Source organism: Molothrus ater, chromosome 14 (genome assembly GCF_012460135.2).
Source record: "Molothrus ater isolate BHLD 08-10-18 breed brown headed cowbird chromosome 14, BPBGC_Mater_1.1, whole genome shotgun sequence".
NCBI classification, from domain to species: domain Eukaryota; kingdom Metazoa; phylum Chordata; class Aves; order Passeriformes; family Icteridae; genus Molothrus; species Molothrus ater.
The window spans coordinates 16,191,694-16,213,068 of NC_050491.2; the positions used below are offsets into that span (position 1 = coordinate 16,191,694).

Genomic DNA, 21,375 nt, shown 5'->3' on the forward strand with positions numbered 1-21,375 from the left:
TTACTGAGATTTAAAAATTGTTCTTGGTAAGCCAGCACTACATATTTTTTTATGAGTTTTCACAAGACTCTGAGGGAATATGGGCATCAGCGCATGAGCTAAAATACATTACACTGGGGGTAATTCTTTGTAAAACCCTTCAATGCAAAATGCACTCAAGGAGCACATTTAGAAGTGAATATGTTTGATATTTTTTTCTGTAGGGAAAAATGGTTCAAGTTGTATAATCAAATTCACTGAGACACTCCAATACTTGTGCAATACATGGAGAAATACATTGAACAGATTTGCATTTGCTTGCAGTTTTTAGCAAAAGAGAAATTTAGGACAAGAACAAAGGTTACTTTGTAGGCATTGCTTCATTTATAGAAAAAAATAGTTTTTCAAGATAGGATTCATTTTGAGTGAATACTATAGTAGAGGTCATATCTACTTTAGGATTATTTATAAAGTATGTTTTGAAGAGAAATTTAAGATATGAATTTTTTCCGTGCCATCTTAAAGGGCAACCTTTTATATGCTATCTTGAAAGGATTACTTTAAGAGATTTTTAAATTTGAAATTAATTGCAACACGAATGTAGCTTAGCAACTTCATTTTCACAGTACAACTCTAATGAATCATTAGCTGCCACTTAAATGTGTACCAAAATACCTGAATCTTAACTGTTACAACTGAAAAGTTATTAAAACCTTTGACTCAGAGGAAAATGGAAAACACAAAGAGGTTTTAGCAGGCTGGAAGGGCTATATTGCTGAATATTAAAACAAATGAAAGCTGCTGTGAAAGAGTGTCACAATAATTCATCTTGGTGTGTTCTCTGCTATGCTTTGATTCTAATCACCTACCAACAGCAGGGGATAAAATACATAATATTGTGCCTGTGTCTTGCTCCTCCAAGGACATCCTTAGCTCACAAAAACCCCTCAAAGTCTAGCTCTAACTCTCCAGAATTGTTATTTCACTTTGCATTTATACTGCAGGAAATATTTCTATAATTTCGATGAGGATTTTGATTTCTGGGGAGATTTTCTGGCACGATTTTTGAGATAACGATATTTAGAGACTGGGAACGTCCTGCAATCCCAAGTTCCACTCTGTGGCACTGGGCAGGGACAACGTGGGCCTTTTCCAGCAGCAGAAAGTGGAGGAGGCCTCAGGAAATGGTCCCTGGAAAGGCGTTTGTTTAATGTGGATGCTGAGGGAAGTTCAACGGAAAACATTTATCAGGAGCTTCCGTCCAGAGAGGAGATATGTTGTAGGGAAAAATGCAAATATTACTCAGCAGGCCAAGGGCAAAGGAAATAGGAAATGGGCTAGAGAGTTCTCTGAAATAATCTGTCACTGAAATGTGAGAAAACAGCCCCGTGTGCGCTGCCTGTGCTGTTGTTTTAAAGCCTTCCACAAGTCAGGATCCTTTCGCAGCATTGTGCCATTATCTGAAAGTTGGCTACTTCCAATTCGAGCTTCTTCAAGGTAGGATAAAAAGCTTAATTTGGGTCTTATCTTGACACATCATTTGCATGTTTATTATTTGAGCCTTTGGAGTAACTCATAGGAAAGTCATGAGCTTATCACGGAAACAATACATCTCAGAAATGCTGTGACTGTTGGCTTTGGGCTCTGTGCAATGCCAACCATTCAGCCAAAATCTTTTGGGAATGCCAGGGGGACAGAGCACAGCTCTGGGAGGGTGCCACCTCTGAGTGGGACAAGGGGTGGAGCAGTAATTTTGGGAGCATTGAGGAAAGCTCCTCCAATGCAACCACGAAGGGATAGAATAAGAGATGGTGATCTGAGCTCTGCGTTTTTAACCTTGAAATGCTCAACTCTGCAGGCACCAAGTCTCAAGTATGCCTTCATTACTGGTAATAAAGGTGCTTGTATCAGTGAAGACAAAATAGATGCTTATTAAAGTTTGATTTTGGATGTTTTTGTGGTAATAATATTGCTCAAATGAACAGAACTGTAAGTCCTTACACAAGGGGATATGCTAACAATCCTTCCTTCAGCCATATCTTATGTTCTCCCCATTGATTAAAAAAACTCCAAACGACTTTCTCAAAGGTAAAGAAAATAATATTAGAAATCATAACTGCTGCAATTAGTGTTGCATTATCTTTTGAATTCCAGTATCCTTGAGTTCCTAGTCAATGAAATCTTACTGAAATTGTAGCAATTCCCCAGGTTTGACAAATGCTTTCCATACTTATCTGAAAACACAGCAGGAAAGAGAGAGAAGTGCATTATTTGGAATATTCACACTAATTCCAGATACCAATAATATGAAACAATGCTCTCTAGGTGCTTCAGCAGAGGAGAGAGGCCCCTCCAGAGGGTGATTTAGAACAAGCAAATTAGAGTCTCTGTCCTGAATGGCACTCAGAAGGCTTGTGAAGCCAGGCAAAGTGAATTTCTCCTACAATGGATGGTATCAAGAGCATACAAAAAAATGCAGGCCAGGAAGAAGTACAGGAGGAAAATAATCAGCATGATTGCAATCTTGCACTCAACTGGGTGCTTGTCTTTGTCTGTCTGCTCTCCTGTTTCCATTGTTCACTCTCCATATCTTTGCCCTCACATCACTTTCTGTTTTAAACTGTGTTCCTCACCACTTCCTTAATTTATAATGTGGATAAATAAATGACTTCATCCAAAAGGATTGCACTAGACAGTGTGCTCAGTGCTCACCACATCTCTGAAGAGGCTTTAGTTTATTGTAAATGAGTAGAGGAAGTGGATCTTACAAAGCATCTCCTCAGCGAGGAACAAACAGGGTAAAGGTATCTCATTCATAAAGCTTGAGAACAACAAGAATAATAAAATGACCCTGGCTGATGCAGAGAAATTTGACAGTAAAATAGTGAGAGGCAACAGAACTGAAAAGCAGGGCACAAGTGCAGGAGGAATTTCAACTTAGATTGGCTGAAAAAAGGACAAAGCAATGACACAGATTAGTGGGGAGATGAGATCAGAAAGCATTAAAGATATTCTTAGATATTCTCAGTGATAAAGACATTCTTGGCTTTGTTTTTATTTCTGTAATTGATTGTGCTTCCCTCTGCTCCACTGGGGGACTGGCAGGGGTCCCAGCTGTGCGTGGCTGGAGCTCTGGGCACTCCGAGATCCCACCAGGAGCAGATGCTCTGTGCTGGGCTGGCCACTCCCGGCTCTGGGATGAGTTTTGTTAAACTCATCCTGAGGCAGCTCAGAGCAGAGCTGAGAGCCCCACTGCACCCTGGGGCTGCCCAGAGCCCTGCCCTGGCTGCTTTTCCAGCTCCTTTGGAAGGAAAGCTGGGAGCACAATGGAGCAGGGCACCCCACAGCTGCCCCTGGGGTGCAGAGACAAGGCTGGAGAGCTGACACTGCCTCGAGGGCTGCTCATAGCTCAGATTCAGCAGGTGATGCCAACACAGCACAGCTCTGTTGTGAATGGGAAGGATGAATGGAAAGGATGTGATGCAATTTTCGTGCTGTGCTTTTTATGTTTGTTGGGTAAGTCAAGTGGCTTGGCAGCAAAGAAGGAGTTAAAATAGGGAGAAGCTGAATACACGAAGAAAATAATCCAATTACTTCCGAGATTCATGACTTTTCTATATAATTAGATAGTTCTACCCTTTTTTAAAGCACTAAAGCTCTGTAGGTAGTGATGACAGCTGACTGTTCATACGCCTGCATGAAGTGAGAGATCAGATCCAGGGAGATTTCTTTAGGAGAGTTCATTCCAAAAACCTCCACCACCTTGCTGGCAGCACCAATAAAAAGCACAGCTCTTGCCTAATTTGTTTATGCAGTAGAGCTGATCCCCTTTGGAGCACATTTGGAGAATAAATGTGGGAATATCACAGGGAGGAGGAAGGTTGCAATCCTCTTGCTTTTCCTGTAAATATTGCATGGATATCTAGAAGATTTAGATGCAATTGTAGAAGAACCTGTCTGGTTATTTTATTTTTTTTAAGCAGAGCATGATTTCTGCTATTAAGTGTTGGTAGACATATTGTGCCATCTACTGAAAAACAGCCAATATGTGTATTGCTTTGTAATCCTAGAATCAAGAGATTTAACTATTTCTGTTAAAATCTGAACAATTTCAGACTGCAACAAGAACATATTGCCTTCACTCACACTGTCAAAATCTTACCAAAGAAAAAATGCCCCTCAGAAAACTCTGCACAGAGCAAGACAGTGCATCATTTTAAGTAGGATTTGTACAAACCATGTCTAATAAGTATTCTGTACTCACAGGAGCATACTCTGGGGCAGGAAAACAAGAACTAATAACTTCTGAGGAATTGACCATTTTCCATTTGGAAACTGCCTGTAAACACAGCTACAGCCCTACAAAGCAAGGTCCTTATCTCTCTGTCTCTTCTGATGAGACATAATTGATTTCAGGCTATATGGGGTCAAATATACTCTGTGTAAATACAGAAGATAAAAACAGGCAGTGATGCCAGGATATGTGAAACAGCTGAATCCACAGGTGCCCATTTTAGAGAAAAAACACCAACTTACTGTGGGCTACAGAAAAGGTAAGTCATCTTTATCTAATCCATACATGTGTGAGCATATATAGATTTATGAAATTATTATAAATTTATGAATTATTTTTAAGAGTTTGCATTACCCACTTGGCCACAGAATGTACCTGGATAAAAAAAAATCCTTTTGGCCACTACATGCTCAGCAGCAGTACTCAAAAGGTTGATGCAATGAGTCTTCAAGTCAACCAGATAAGGCAGGATCTAATTACTTGACTACAACATCAGAAATAAAACTGCATCATGTGAAGTGTGCAACACTTGAATGTTTTGCTCAGAAAAGGAACAGGGCTGTCTGCTTCTGTTTCACTTAAGAAAATGTGAAGGCTTTACATAAAACCTTGTTTACTACATGTGGGATAATTAGCTTGTCAAATATTAAGACAGTGTCAGTTCTGTTTCATTAGCTAGCTGAAGATACTATAAATTACATGGAAAATGTCCAAGGAATAATAATATCAAAGAACACCATCCCCTGGAGGAGTTTTGGTGATGGTTTTCTTCCTCTCCCTCACTGTGTATCCTCTGCAGAGAATTTTTAGACAGAAAGGTCCCCAAATTTAGCCCACAGACTGGAGTGTAAATACCCAGAAGGGGAGATCAGCTCCATCGCAGTCTGTGTGTCATATTCTATTTACAACCCCACCCAGGAGTCTGATGGCTGGGATAACATGATGCAGACAAGGCTGAGCGAGGTCAGTGGGGTGGAGGAGCTGGGATCCCTGTCCCTGCCCTCCCACAGCCCACGGACACACATCTGCCACAGCAGCACAGCCTGGCCAGAGCTGCCGCTGTTCCCTGCATGCAAATGCAGCTCAGCACCTTCTCCCAAACGCTCTGGAGCGCTCACCACAAATAACTGCACTAAAAATAACCTGCAAAAATATGCACCAGGAAAAAAAAAAAAAAGGCAGCATCTCAAGGCAGCCGGCTGCTCGGTTCTGCTGGAGCTCCAGGAAATCTCAGAGAGCTGAGAAATCTCAGAGAGCTGGCTCACCCTCTGAAATGAGCAGTGAGATGGTTCTACTCTCTAACTCCATTTAAAGCTGGCTGGATCAATCCAAATAAAACCAGTAAATAAAGCATGATTAAAGGCTACAGCACCTTTGAAGGTCTTGGTAAATTTTACTGTTAAGCGATGCCAGTATTCATAACTAGGTGGCTTCAAAAGTCACTGAGAAAGGGATAAACCCTTTTAATTGCAGCAATTCTGTGGGGCCTTTTTCTCAGGGTAAACCTGGATTTTCACAGTCTATTTCATGGATCTTTGCAATTACATGTGTAACAATTTAGAATCATGGAATAATTCAGGCTGGGGACATCCTCTGAAGGTCCCAGCCCATCTAGCCCAACCTTCCTGTCAGAGCCAGGGTCAACTATGAAATGATAGTTAAAACTAAATTTTAATAAAATCAGGTAAGACTTATGGAATAAGAGCAGAAAGATGATACTCCAGTAAATACTTCTATATCAGGTCTTCAATTAGTAACATTTAACAATCATTGGCACACATTTACCAATATTAGGGAAAAGATTGCTTCCTATAAAAAGACTGAAGTATTTTTTTCTATCTATTCATACTTTCTCAAGTGTAAGAATTGGGTACCAATAGTCTGCCTGGTTTGCAGTCCTCTGGAGGAAGCAGTGTGGGATCACATGAGGAATGGAGAATTGGGTCTGCTCATGGCTGATCCAGACACATCCACAGAGTCTGGTCTGGCAATAATGGAGAAAACAGCTCGAAAATATCACCCTGGATGTGGGCTGAAAAGACTGATAGAGGTTTCTAGCAGAAGGAAATGTTCTCTCTGTCCCTTGAACTACCTCAGGCCATGCATTCTGGGGAGCAAAGCAATTTGTGACTGCCACAGGCACCCTGGCTCAGGAGGATTTGGTGTGGCTTTGCTGCCTGGCAGGGTGAGCTACAAAGGAAGGCCAATGCCTCCCAAACCCAGCAAAATCCAAAGAGAAAAGAAAATTGCACTGCAGATAAAATCCCAGCTTTTAGTTTAAGGGATTTGAGGATCTTAACTTTATAAAAATGTTTTTAAAAATCCAATACTTAAAACTGTAATTACAATTCCTATATTCTCATTTCCAGTTTTTGCTTTTTTTTCCATGTGCCTACTGTTCATGCTGTCAACACTTGTCTGGTTCATTTTGGTGTCTGAGAACTTTCAGAATTACAAAATAAATGTACTGTATCAAAAAGCCCGAGACATGAAGACTTGTACAACAGCTTGTATTACACTACATCAAAACGGGAAAGAATTTGTGACACCGTTATCAGCTTGTGAGAGCTGATATCACACACAGGGAGTCTCTGGAGATACCAGGAGGGGATTAAAGCTGCTCCTGTAATCCAGCAAGCAAACTGTGTGCTCAGGTCAGAAAGCATTGATAGGCAGCAGTAATGGTGCAGAGCAGACCAGATAACTCCCAGCAAATAAATAATCTGTGGTGGCTCTGAGAACTTTTGCACCAGTGAGCAGAAACTCTGCAAGTAATGTGAAATATGATTAGATCCTCTCCTGATTTCCATTCTTGCTTTGGAAGGCATCATGAAAAGTATCTCTTGAAAAAATTAGAAGTTTTTCCATATGTCACTTTTGAATGTTGACTTGATCCATCTGTCAATAAGTCAAATGGAAAAAAGTGTTTTTTTTTTTTTTGTTTTCTGTACATGACTGTTCAGTGGGGCTTGGGATAAACATGTTCCATTGCCTTGTGGGGTGAAAACCATAAGGATGCATCTATTTATTTCTTTTTCCCTAACAGCTTAAACAGTTTCATTTTTTCTCAATCCCACAAACTGCTCTTCATTCAGACTTTACACAAACTCTTTCCCCTCCACTGGCTCAGAACTTGGTCATCCCGAATCCCTCAGGACAGCCCTTCCCCAAGGCTGTGCTGCTGTCACACCTTTCAACTCCCAGCCTTTCTCTGCTTCCCTGCCTCCTCCTCTCCATCAGCCCTGCAAACCCTTCCTCCTTTCTGGCTGCTCCTCAGTGGGGACGAGCAGTTGGCAGAGGAGTGGAGCCAGAACAGAACCCCCACATTTTTGTGGGGTTTGCGCTTTTGACACTTTTACAGAGCCCTTGACCACAGTAAACATTTGCTGTGGCTGAAGTGAATGTGGAGTGATTGGCAATGAGCTGTGAACTGGGACAGCCTTGGGAGGAAGAACCACTCTAAAGCTGAACAGAGGTAGAAAAGACAGAAGAAGTAATTCTTACATAACCCCAGAATATGTCTGGAGGCTTTTTCTGAAACATGGTTTCAGTACTTTTTCAGAAATTCTGTCTCTTTGCTGACAGCAATATTTTTATCATTTGCAGCACAGCTTTATTATTCATCTTTTACTCAGTTATTCTGAGTTAGTTATTATTATTATGAGTTATTCTAAGTTATTAAAATTTGGATGTTTATTCATCTGGTATGGATTAGAACCTTTCACTAAGTGTTAATTAAGAATTTGAATATATCACTTAGTTTCCTAAGCAGATATCCAGTACAAAACCTCTGCTAAAGAAAGGAAAATCTGCCTGGTTTTAAAGAATAGCAGATCAAAGCTGCCTGAGAAAAGGAATGGTGTCTTGTAAGAGAACTGGGATTGCTTTCCAAAGACTAGTCTTAATCCTTTCATATAATATTCATACATGGAAGTAAACTCAGGTCATGCTTCAAATAACTTATTTCAGAAATTAAATTCTGAAGTCTAACTTGAATATTTGTCTAAAAATAGTAAACACGTGACCACAAAAAGCTTAAAGCTGAGTTCCTTTAAATCCTAATGCATTTTGGAGTATTATTTGGGAAGGTCAGAAAAAAAGTTCCATGGAAATGAATTCAGTGTTGCTGATATAGTTTGATGACAGATATTTTTTAATACAGCAACTTCAAATAATTTTTGAACGTGGCTTTAATGCCCCAGAAAAGCTGTGCACAAGTTGAGGTCTCTAACCACACAAAAAGCAGGAGCTCATTTATTTGGTGACAAACATCTTCAAGATTTGTATAAATGAGAGAACAGGAACTGGACAGAACTGGTAAAACTGGAAAACATAGGAAATAAAACTAGTATGTCTCCATTTCCATTCGTAGTGACTTAAAATCTCCTCCTAGACACTGGATTGAATTCGTAAAACATGCCATGATGTCACCTACTAAAGTCACTAAATCCTTTAACAGCAAGTTGGGAACAATTCTTCCTGGATCCTGGATACTTATTCTCATCCTGAACCTGTTTTGTTAAGCCATTAGCTCAATGCATTCAAAGTCAGACAAAAGTTACAGCAATTGCAAAATGATAAAAATATGACTGAGTTTTCTTATTCACCAAAAGACAGAAGCAGAAGGGATAGATTTTATATGAAATTTACTTCCTTGTTATAGTTTGGTGTTTGGAAACATCGTCATAAAGAAGATTTAAGTCCTGTATTGCTTAAATAGGCACTGAAAATGATTTTGCTGGTATCCCCTACTGAATTGCTGAAAAAGAATCAGCTTCCAAGGGGAATCAAACAGTTGGAGGCCTTATTTGAAAATCTAGGAAATAAGAAGAAATTTAAGGAACCATTTTCTCTCCATCTAAACATCTCAGTGATGCTTTCAAATCTATTTTGTTTGAAGAAATATTTCCTAGATAAGAAAGAATTACTTGTCTTTCATCTGCTTGGTTCATCTGCTCCTCCAGTTAATTTCTCCTTCAGCATTTAATTGACTCCCAGAACTGCTCCTACTGAGGGAAACACTAAGTCACAACAGATCTATAAATGTTATAATTATATTTTAAGAGGAACCAGTGGGTTTGTTATAAGTATTGTGCTGTAACAGAAAATGGGCTAGCTTATGTTTGAAGGGTTTGGAAAACTGATTGTTTAGAAACAAAAATATCTGATGTCTTTGTGGCACACAAGGCAGACCCAGGACATGGCAGCACATTTGTGAAACCATTACTGGGTGTCCCATGGTCCCCCTCATCCATCCCTGCCTGCTCAGAGAGCTCATTACAGAATTCAAACCTTGGTTCTGCTGAGCTCACAGCCCAGTGTGAGCACACCAGGCTGGGATAACAAACCCAACCTTCAGCTGCAAACGCAGCCCAGCTCTGCCCTTGGCAAAGATGTGAGGGGTACAAAACCAGCCTCAACCTCATCCTGCCTCTTGGGGACCCCAAAAAGGCTCCTGCCTGTGTGGAGCTGACAGGGTTCTGTACCTCCTCCGGCCTGGGCTGCTTTGGAAGCCAGAGAGATGCACATCCCCTGTTCAGCAACTCCTTTCTTTGTGCTTCTTACACTCATCATTGCCCAAAATTGCCCACTGTAGCCTTCTCCCTAAAGGCTCCACCACAGACTCCTGACAGCTTGCTTGGGAGAACTTTCTCCTTCCTGCTTCATGAAGTTATTCCTGAGCCAATGGCACTGATCTGTGATATTGAAACTTGAAACCAAAAGGTTTAATTGGACAGAATTTGCACCAAAATTTTATACAACAAACCTCAGCACTGTGTTGGAACAAAGTCCAAACCTGGCAAACATCTTCTCTACAAGCTATTGTGCACCATTCACCTTTGATCTTGGAATAGTTCCCTCTCTGTTGCAAATTTGATGGGCTAAATAAATACCAGCCCATATGCCCATGAGATGAATGCCCACAGAGAGCCCCAGTGTTGGAATAAAAACTATTTATCAGAGAGCAAAAACCTGTTCCTGGACCATGTTTTTGTCACCTCTCCATCGTGGTATGAAAAAATCTAAAAGCTTTTTGTCTGGTGAATGGGAAATGGCATGAAAAGCACAATAATGAGCCCTGTGAGCACAGGGCTGCTGGAAGCAAGAATGGGAATTGCTTCTGACTGGAAATTTTAAGTATTTCTTGAACAAAGTCCATACAAAAATCTTCCATTTGAAAATACCAGCCCTGCAAGCCACAAGCTACAAACCCCATTCCCTTCTAAAAAATCTAATGACAACAGTAACCACAATTATCATCGTGCAATCAGCTGAAATTGGATCTCTTTACACCACAGAACAGATAAATGGTTTGCAACAGCAGCATTATTTCTAACCCCCCTTCGTAATTTACATAAAGAAATTAATATTCTGAAAGAATAGTCTCTGGTGTATTGGTGGGAATATAATTAACAAAATCAAGACAGTAGTTACATGAGTATTTGTTTTGATAAACAACAAAATGTGCTGAAGACAATTTTTGGAATAAATTGGTATTTGTTTTTTTTTTTTTTTTATGGATGGCACCAGTTGGTCTAAAAGCTTGATTTTCTTTCAGGATTTTAATTACAGCCATAGCAACAAATGCTTGCAAATTCTGACAATAGCTGTCGAGCTTTTTTGTCTTAATCACTCTTCCCTGACTGTGGGGAATATATTTTTAAAAGTATTTATTGCTTAAGCAGCAATTCACCCTAGAGTACAGGACATCTGTCAGGAAGATCAATAAAATCTCAGCCCTAAGGGGTTTGATCAAGGCTGACTAGCATATAAACCACAGATGATGCTCAGAAACTAAGCTAAAAACTAAATTTAACTTCAAAAACTCTCAGGGTAAGAACACTGCCCCTCAAATCCTATCTGTTTTTAGCTCTGTGGGGGACCAAGGGTTTCTATTCCTGAGAAGCAAGAAAAGGCTCTCATTTTGTCAGACAAACCCACGTAAATGTGTCACAGCCATGACTCTTTTGGGGTCCTTGAAAGGCCTTTTTTTTGTCAGCATCTATAATGATAATAATTTTCATTGCTGTTTGTTCTATATTAAAAACTGCTGAAGTTTAACAGCCTCTACTTAAAGTACATTCATAATTAATTTTCTACCACTTGATACATTTTAACTGTGCTTACAGCACTAATCTTTGAACTCAGCTGAAGGCAAAAAAAAAAAAAAACAAACCAGGAATTCTTCCATTAGTACTCCAAGCTATTCCATTTGCCATCCTTCTATATCACTCAGGTTTTTTGGCTGGAATAATGGCAATATAATTAGAAAATGAAATATAAGGGCTATTTCTGGAGTCAAGAAGGGAATGACTTTAAAAAATTAAATAAATCTGTGGTATTTTCTTTGCTGTGTTTTGTGGTTTTTTTAAAGTTACATATGACTCATTTTTTGCTTTAATATATATTATTGAGGTTGTGAATAAATCCTTACGCTTGATCTAATAATTTTTTTTTCCAGAGCGTGCATTTGTCATATGTACAGGGCTTACACCCAGGGATTTCAGTACTACAAGGTGCATTTTTTATACAAAAATTCAACATGTCTTTGGGTTGGGTTTTTTTTTGTTGTTAAACCAATAGCTCTGCACAGAGAAATGTGGTGTGAATTCCTCTTTTCACTCCATAAATTCAGTCTGAAATTAGATAGAATTGTCGGGCTTGCTCATTTCCTGGTGTTCTTCCACCCTTTTTCATCTGTTTTATGCTGGGCTGCTCATAGTTCTTGTGTTTGAGTCCACAAAGCAGGGAGAGCCTGCAGAGCAGGGTGTGCCACTGGGAGAGCACCTTTGGGGTGACACCCCAATATTATTCCTCTCTCAGCGACCACAATCAGACATCAGGAAATCCTGCGACAGCCAAACAAATGCAGCTGAACATCCCCAGAGTTAATTTTTTTTTTTTTTTTTTGAGGGGGGGGACATAATTTTACATTTTCATGATGTTATAATGATAACCCAGGATCTCTTTTATTGCCCAGTTTCTGAACTTTTTGTTCAAATCTACAATTCTTCCCTGCCAGGGCCTGAGTGTGACAATCTGCTGCTCAGCATCGTCAGGAAACGTTAACAACTGAGAACTCCAATCCTTCTCCCAGATGTTATAAATGTGCTGGACAGCAAAGTTCCAACCTCCAAGCCTTATATAACAACTAATAAATTCCCTCAAGGTTCAAAATGAGCTTGCACTCCTACCTCATTTTGCACTTTAGCCAATTATTTTTCCTCTTATGCGTCTTCCTTCTTATCACTTATCACAAGAGGATGTGCAGAGCAGGAAATATCTGTGAGACACAAGCAGGCAGCAGGAGCTGTAAACACAGATATTCATTCAATAATTATTGGTGCTTGTGTGCATGCTTAATGTAGAGAAAAAATGAGTAATCAATCAGAAACTGAGATGCGTGACAGATGAGAGCAGATAAGAAAAGAAGGGAAATGGAGAGTTGTAGCTTGGCCCCTCTGGTTGTAGAACAAAGATAAGACTTTCAGTGCTGCTCATCAGTCACTCTATAATTCTTCCCACCTCAGATGCAGCATTGGATAAATGTATTTCCCAGCAAATCCAATCTTGAATCAGATCCTACTGGTTAAAAAAAAAAAGCCTACCTAGGCCTTTTCTTGAAAAATACTCTGGAAAAACTGCCATATTTGAGCACATGGTTTAATGACAGTACTGGCATCTAGATACTTTCTAGAACTACAAGGAGAGGTGTTTTCAGTGCTTTGAAATGTGGGACTGAAGGCTGTATTAATTCACTACCAAGAGGTTTTGGGAGCATCTTAGAATAGCCAAACCCAGCTAGAATGGGTTTTGTTCTGGGGTGTTCTAGAAAGTTGAGTTGTTCCCCTCCTATGGGTTAACATTCATTATTTCTTTTCCAGCTTTGTCCCTTACTCTCTACTGACATTCCCATGAGCAGTCAAAAGCAAGTATCTTTCCTTTTAAATATCTTTTCTAAACATCAATGTCGACTTTTATTCAGACATTTGTTTTGAAGAAACCATTACCCTTTGCATTTTTACCCCAAATGATATTATTTGTATTTAAAAATGTCAGAACTTCTGCAGGGAATCCCTGCCCTATAATTAGATCTTTTCTAAGATGTCAGCACTCTTTAGTGCTACAGCAGAGACAGACTGGTGCAGTTATCACGGTTTGAAGTGATAATGCTTTTCCTAGCATTTGATTATTTAAAAAGTGCCTTTTGTTAATAGTCTGTTTCTATCTTAATATCCTCTGGCTTGCAGGCACTTAAGCAATCTTTCTTGAATCAAATATCTAAATAAGCACCGTATTCTCAGTTTGCCCCTTGACTTTCATGTGGACAGGGTTAGGTTCTGCATTTTTAGGAAAAAACGATGGTTAGAGCTTTTAGCTTTAAGATGAAGCTATTCCTACTGAAATACAAAACCTGCTGCCTCTACTTCAAACCAGTATTTAATTCTTTATTTAATTCTTTATTTAATTCTTGCACCTTTCAGTCGGTTCCCACACCATCATGTGTGCAAATGCAATGCAGCTTACACATGTAATTGAATTAGTGTGAAACTCTCATCAAATAAAAAGCTGCCTTTAGTCAGACTTCAGAAGAGAGCCCTTGCTAGAGCTGCAAAGACAGAAAGTGGAACACTTGCTCTGAAGTACTCGAGTTTTCTCTCAAGGTGCTATTTTCTCACGTTTCTGAATCATCTCAGGCTTCTCTACCACATCGAAGGATGTCTGACACAGATCTACCCAAATCCTTCTCTAACACCATGAACTCCATTTACAATCTTCTCATTTTAATTTAAAACCTGCTCCTGAAGAAAAAACCCCTGCCTTTTATCATGGCAGTTTTGCTGTGAGTGTGATGTTTCCTCCACCATTCCTTACAGAAATTGGATTGCCTACAGGTGCATCATAATGAAAAGGAGCTCTGTGCAGTCTATCTCCAGGTTTTCCAACAAGGTGACACTGAGAGACTTTCATTTTTAAGTTGTATAAAATTGGCTTCCTTACTGAGCTCCAAGGTATGAAGCAGTTTGTGTTTTGACAGCTTATTTAACAGGCTTTGCTGGCTTCACAGACAGTTTTATCTTTGGCCAGGAAACAAAGCAACCAGGGACAGTTCCAGGAGGGAGAAAAGGGCTGAAATAATTAAATAAGAAATAGTAGTGATTCATACACTAAGAAGAAAGGGAAAAACCCATCTTTTCTAATTTAAAAAATAAGTAATTTCAAATTTCTCCTTCTCTTTTCCCTTCTGTAACAGCTCTAATATTCACTGCAATTTGCTCCAAACTCCTGTTATTCCAAGGCACGTGCCATGACTGGGTCACAATTGTCCTGTCTAATTAAACAGCAGCAGCTCTCAGAGTCATATCCAAGGAGGCACAGCAGTGCTGCTCACACTCCCTCATGTTCACTCCAAACCAGCCTTTTATCCACTTGCACGTGGCCAAACCACTCACACCCCTGCCTGCATTTCCTTTCAGAGGATTCCCCTTTCACCCTTCAATGTTTCACATTGCCTCCGAGAGCAACCTTGAACATTTCCTTCCATGGGAAATTCTGTGTTCAGTACATGACTTAAACAGGAGATTTTACAGTTTGAAGAGAAAACAGAACAGGACTTGAGCAGGAAAAGCAGCCTAGAACTAAATTAATCCACAAAGTCTGTTTCCACTGTACAGGCAACAGAATTAAAGAAAAAGGTTATTAAGAGTTAGGGATAAACATGGAGCTATCTCCAGCAGAGAAGCAATTCTGAGAGCTCTGGTAAAGAGTTTTAGAAAGCAATTGTATATTAAGCCACGAAAAATGACACTTAAATGTTCATCCCTGTAATTACCCTTCATGATTCAAAAGCTTTGCTCAAAATCTTAACTTCTACTCAACCAGGCCATGTGTTTTGATTTTCTCTCTAGTAATATTTCAGAGCTTATGAGAGTTTTCTATAACCAGGACTTCCAAAGTGGGTGGTTTTAAACCTGGCCTCCAGGAAGGAATAATCTGCTACCAACGTTGGTAGCTACAGTACCCAGAAACAGTCTCATTAAAGATGAGCCCAGAATGGGAAAAGAAGTGTTTGTGCTTGTTTTCCTTACAAAACAGAGAGACTACAGCATCCCCCCAGGTGTGAGGAGCTGCTCTGTGCTGTCCTTGGCCTGGTGGAGATCCATCTCTCCAGGGAAGGGCTGTGCCCCCATCAGATGTGTGCAGCACCAGGGTCAGTGTCACCAACCCTCCTGCAGCTTGGGCACTGAGCAGGCAAGGGCATTAAACCCCAGAGTGTTCTGGGTTGGAAGGGACCCACGGGGCTCATCGGGTCCAACTCTCAGTGAATGCTCCATCCAGGGGTCAGCCCCACAGCCCTGGGGCTCCCAGCACCAGCTCTGGGGCAGCCTCAGGGCCCCAAGTGACAAAGGTGGCAGCAAGGCTCACAGCAGCACCTTCTCCACATTGGCCAGGTTGGGGAAATCCCTTCATTGAAGAGTGGTTAAGCAGTGAACAGGCTGAGCAGGCCAGTGGTGGAGTCACCGCCCCTGGGGGTGTTCAGAAATGAGCAGATGTGGCCCTTCACACTGTGGTTTAGTGGGTGTTTAAAGGTTGGATTCACTCTTGAGGCCTTTTCCAACCCTAATGGCTCTAAATGTTCACTAACTGTACTTAAATTAGCAAAGCACGGTGGAATGACCCTTTAGAAGGTGTTTATGTGATGTAATATAATGGCATTTCCATGCTGTATAATTGCAGAAAATGTAATCACAGCAGGTTAAAGCATTGATCAATTTGAAAAGCAGGGGTTGACCTTTCTTAGCTAATCAAGTCCTTCCAAAAATAAAAATAGATTTTTTTTTTTTAAACTAAGAATAACAGTGTCATACAAAAGGACTGAATCAAAGTTCAGCAACATGGCAGGTTCATGCAAATAGCACAGGGAAAAAAAGCAAATCAGAATCCAAAGCTCTAGTTCAATTTGCATCTTTTGTGCAATTTCCACTTAGAAAGCTCAGTTCCATTGAACAGAGCCAAGACTTACTCATTAAGTACTGCCAGGTATGAGAAACTTGGGAAATAACTGAGACTCTTATGAAAGATTACAGTGAAATAATGTGGGATCATTCCCATTACTGAGCATCACGGCTCAAATCCCACTGCTGTCATTGTCATGCGCCACACAAGGTTCACAATGAGCTGGTAAACAAATGTTAATTAGGAATTTCTTGGAAGTTTGAAGAGCAGGAAGGGCTCAGTGAGCTGTGACAAACACTCTGCTGAGCCACGTGTCTTTTTTGTGGCATGGCTCACCCCCAGGATTTATCCTGGTGCAGCTACAGGAGGATCCCTGATGTGGATCCAGCCTGGACCCTGCTCAGGCACTGAAGAACAAACTCAGCTGTGACTTGAGCAGCTCCACACAGTTATATCAGGCTGTAAATGTGGCTGACATGCCCTAAAAACATTTTATACAGAGTCACAAAATAGCCACACCAATCTGATCAGAAACACCTTTGGCAGTGCCCAGTTCTGTTTCCCATGAAAATCTCATTTAGAGGAAGCATCATCCCCAGGACTAACAGAGCCATTTCCAACAAACTGAGCTCAGGAACTTCCCTGGCACCACACAGAAAGAGAAATATGAAATGAATTTGCTGCACATACCCCAACAGCTCCATGCCGATTCAAACAGAGACACAATCCTATTTGCTAAAGTTAAATGCATTCCTCCAACTCAGATTTTCAAGCATGACCTGATCAATACCTTGTCAATACTTGGCACACTTCGCACATTTCTGTATCACCTGTCAGTAACATTGAATTTCTTTGCTGTGCAGAAGCCCTTGCCTTGAGTAGTCCCGTGAGTATTAATTACTCACCTCACTAATTTCAGTAGAGGGAGGAGTCAGAGAGCTGCCAGATCCCAGCTCTTGTCTACAATTAATTAACCCTGTGGAAAAGATGTAAAATGCTGCACTGCTGCCTAAAATCCTCATCAGGCCCATCCAGGTGTGCTCTCTGTGCCCACTGCTGTTTGTACAGCTAAGAGTGCAGGAGGCTTTAGGAAACAAAGGTCAAAACCAATTAAAGAGAGTAAAAAATCCAAGCAGTTAATTCATATTTTTATGTCTTTTTCTCACCAAGCTGCAGGCTTTAAACCATGGAGGTAAGGAGCGTGAAGCTGCTGTACCTGAGACCTCCTTGCACTCATCCCAGTCCCAGAAAATTGCCTGTCTGCTGTGCAATGTGACCCACAATAATAAAAAAGCTTTGCAGCTAACAACTGCCTACATTCTGTAAAAAAAAAAAAAAAAAAATCCTCCCCAAATAACCAAAAACCCATTCTCTCTCCAAAAATCCTGCTAACTAATATTTTTCAGGCTATAAAGCAACTTATAATTCCAATTCTAATCACAACATCATACACATTTGTAGATCACATCTACATTTGAGTATAAAAATATTTAGGAAGAAAGCAATAAAGAGAAGAAGAAAAACTAGAGGCCCACTGAGTTTCAAAGAAGTGTTTGCCACAAGTTTTAGTACATTCTCTGCTTTAAACTCATTTTCTCAGACAGAGAAGCAGCATTTTGAGCCATGTCATTCAGAGAAATCTCAATTAACAGAGCAGTGGATGTGCCATTATTGCCTAACAGGTTAATAGAATTACTGGCAAAACCAAAACCAATGGACTTAAAACTGCATGGAGAGAAAAAAGAACCAATTTAATGTGTAAGTCTGGAAAACTTTCAAATACCACTCTATTTTTCCCTCTTTACATACTGCAGCTACCCCTCCACAGACACACTTAATTGACTGGAACAATTCTCCTTGGCTTCAGTGACTTCATAATTTGTCATAAGCACCTCACGAGCTGCTGAGTAGACAGACTCTTCCTCATACTGCCAAAACAATCCTATGAAATATGGTTGGGTTTAATTAAAGTATAATTAATGCCTTGAATTTTAATTCTTTCTGCTGCGATCTGGAGATGAAAATATTCCTCTGCCAGAATAACACATTTAACAGGAAATGGACCTGTTTTGTATTAATTCCCACTCTAGATCAGCTTCAGGGATGAGGTCCTTTGGTTGAACAGGCAGAACCTGGGAAAAAAGTAACACCCAAAGCATCAGCTCTTCTGCCTGTCAGAACATAGATGTTGAAAATAAAATTAATTCATTTAATGCAAAAATAAAGCTGAAATCTGTTTTCTGAATGTTAAAAGATATCTGAGATTTTCCCTTTTATCTAGAGATGGGACTTGGAAAACAATATTTCATGGTTAACAGGGAAAGAATGTTGAGTGACACACTGACATGAAAATATTTTTGCTAAATGTGCACTGTGCTACATTTTAATTCTGCTCTGGAGAGACTTGAAAAGAAAAAAAAATCCCCGCTGAAATAAATACAGGGCACTTTTTTTTTTTTCCAGAGCAGCAATTCCATGACAGGTTGCTTGGAAAACAGTGGAAATATTAAGTGTACTGATAATTTGGTATTTGTCAAAGGGGGCATGGTTAACATTTGATTTAGTACTGCTGACCAAAATTGAGCAGGTGACAGAATACTGGAGCCAGGGGAAAACCAAACCAGTTCATCCAGTGCTTACAACTTCAGCATTAGACTCTGGGTTTATTCCTCTCTGAGCCTGTTAACTATTGCTCCTTTGGGAAAGAAAAATCCACACAAGCATAGAAGCAGAATAAACTGAATAGTAAGTCACAGAAACCAAAGAAGTAAATGAATAAAAATAATCTGAGATCTCTCAAAGGCACCACCAGTTTTCTGCTGGAGCAGAAAAACTTGGAGTTTAATTTGCAGGTTCATTTGAGATGCTCAGTCCTTTAGAAGACCATGAGAGGGGGTTTTGGGTGCAGTAATTAATTCAGGGGTTTTTATTAGCTAAATTTCATGGCTCAAAATGTATTTTGAATATGAAAATATGGTATTTCTATCACTGGAAATGAATATGGAGTATATAAAGGATTTCTAAGGCAGTCTCCTTTGTACTAAATAAATGATCTAAAAAAAGATGAGCCATTGTTGCCACCATCTGCCTTTCTTTCTTCTCCTACCTTTGTTTCCATTTTTACCTCCTTGGGATTCCTTCCCTGACTCCCAGGGGAGCTCTTAACAATCAAACCTAAAATGAATTCAAACAGTGACTCTAAACATTAATTCCCCCAGGTTCAGAATGAAATACCAATATATGCCAAAAAAACTTACACATTCAGAAAAGCAGAGCTACAAACATATGCAGGAACATATGCCTTGAAATGAGCAGTACAGTTATTTTAAATATTGAAACGTTTTTAATTTTTGAAGACACGAAAACAGCTGAACCAGTAGCAGCATCATTAAAAATCTGGCAGTCAAAGTTTTCAAATGTTAAATATTAAAATGTCTAACAAATGCATCCACTATAGACCTAACATCACCCAGCAGTAATTGACATTTACCCCAGATTACCTCCTGTCTTTAACAGGAGCTTTTGGATAGGCATTGAATAAATGTATGAATTGCAAAAATAATTGCAATATCCTTGGGCATTTGCTTTAAAACATTAATTTATTCAAAGAATGAAATGCCAATGTTACACCAAGACACAATCCACCTGCTTTAGTGTGCAAGGGGAAGGTTTTCCTCAGCCTTTTTCTCCTCTAAAAGCTGCTACTGCACCTGAAACCTCCCAGTGTCAGACATGGCCCAGCTCAGCGGGGAAACAGCAAAATTCCCTCTTGATTCTCCACAAACAAGGAGCTGCCTGGTGAGGAATGGGACAAGTGGAACTCTCCATGAGCACAGGAGCCAGCTCTGTGATCCTGATTCCATGGGTGGAGTGGCTGTGTGGAGGACAGGATTTTGCTCACCCCAATGCAGAGAGAAAGATCTTTTCTCCTTGGCAATCACTGAGATGACTTTTCCTTTCCCCTTCCTTTGTATTTTTCCTTTTTTTTTCTCCTTTCCCTTTCCTTCCTTTCCTTCTCTCCCAGCTGTGCCCTGGGTATGCATCCAGAGCTCCTGGAGGTGCTGCAGGAGCTGAAATAGTGAATTTGAAAGGATAAACCCCAGCTGATGGGGTTTGCATTCTACTTTACCACACATGAATCAAACTTTGAATTTGGCAGGTATGTTTTGGCTCTCATGGGACAGCAATTCCATTTATTTTTCCATGGGTTCTGTATGATAATCCTGTCTAAGACAAAAAACCTCACTCTTCATAGAGGCTAAAGAAAGACAGGCTTACCATGGATTGTTGCCCTCCCTTAGATCCCCAGCTGCCCATTGGAGCCAGGAGGATCCATAAATCCACTCTGCTAACAAGCACAAACAAAAAACTCTCATGGAACAGCTTGTAGCTGGCAGGTGAGCCACTCCAGCAAACATCATGAAAATTATGCTTAAAAAAGGGAAAAAACAAACCAAGAAAGGCTGATCTGAGCAGTAGGATTTATAACCTGCCAGCCCTTGGCTCCTGTTTTGGCTGCTTTCCTCAGGGCAAGGAGCCCTCCTGGGAGAGCAGGAGCTGCCCTGGCTCTGCTGCTGAGCCCCTCACTGGGGATGCCATGGGATGGAGGGAATGGATGGGTGGGATGGAAGGCATGGGATGGGATGGATGATGGCTCCTGCCCAAATCCAGACCCCTCACAGAGACTGGACAAAATCCTGCAGCCAAACCAGAGGGGATTTGGCTCCTCTCCTCAGCTCTGTGCCTTGGGGCTCTGTCAAGGTCTATTTTCATGGTGTCTTCCAGAACACAATTGAAAAAAAACCCCAAAACAACAAAACTTCCTCCCCTCCCCCCTCATTATCATTTTTCCTGCAGAAGGATCTAAAACTAATTTAACTACACTGAACATATTTGCTCTTCAGTTACTCAGAGGAAATATTCCAATTTTGCAAGGAGTGCTCATCACTAAGGTTTGTAGCCTCAACGTAGAATGAACTTCAGGTGGAATTCACATTTCATTTGTTTGAAAGTGTTTAAAATGTGAAATCCAATGACATTTCCTATCTCTTGCACTACTGTAATCCCTTCATATCAGAATCAAGGTTGTGTTTGAGCTTCTGTTAAACAGCACCTGCAACCCAGCAGGAATTCTGCAGCAATTC

At 40.3% G+C, this 21,375-nt stretch overlaps 1 long non-coding RNA gene across 4 annotated transcripts in view; it reads right to left on the reverse strand.

The window, feature by feature from the left end:
* LOC118698865 (uncharacterized) overlaps positions 1–21,375 on the reverse strand; it is a 127,193-nt gene that overhangs the window by 98,755 nt on the left and 7,063 nt on the right. Inside the window, exon 1 of one of the 4 annotated variants that reach the window (XR_008508625.1) lies at positions 12,469–12,562. The exons of the other annotated variants lie outside the window; for them this stretch is intronic. This is a non-coding gene — a long non-coding RNA (uncharacterized LOC118698865). Of the gene's footprint in view, positions 1–12,468; positions 12,563–21,375 lie in introns of those variants that run through there. 4 annotated transcript variants of the gene reach the window in all.